Raw genomic sequence first — 528 nt, forward strand, 5'->3', positions numbered from 1 at the left:
GTTTTTTTTCTGGATGAGGTTAAAATTATAGCTTTACACAATAAAATGTGATTTTATTTATTTTAACGTGTGTTCACAGGGTTATTACATCCATGGATCTCCAGGAGTGAGGTTGGACAGGGATTTGGGAAGGAAGGGACCTGAATCAGCTCATTGTTTAACAGTTGTTTGATTCTCATGAAAAAGTCTGTCCTGTGGCATTGCTGACTCAAGGTTCGATGCCTCGCTCCAACCCCCAAATTCCTCTGATCTCTCTCCAGCTCGCTGAATTCCAGAGCCAAGTTACAGCCTGTAACACGCTTGATAACACTGGATCCCTGTGGACCTTTACATTTTCGATATGCCTTGCCACAGTGAGCATGGAATGTCACACCCGGATCCTTAAACCTCTTGGTAAGGTACCACAGTTGTGGAAGATCCGGAGATGGGTAATGTTGGGCTAAAAATACACGCAATGGACATCAAATCTACCTGTATGAGTGACCGTTTGTGTTGTTTAGGCCTGGTGGAGGTACACGTCTTTCTGGG

This window comes from Sinocyclocheilus grahami, unplaced genomic scaffold (genome assembly GCF_001515645.1).
Source record: "Sinocyclocheilus grahami isolate Dianchi unplaced genomic scaffold, SAMN03320097.WGS_v1.1 scaffold1370.1, whole genome shotgun sequence".
NCBI classification, from domain to species: Eukaryota; Metazoa; Chordata; class Actinopteri; order Cypriniformes; family Cyprinidae; genus Sinocyclocheilus; species Sinocyclocheilus grahami.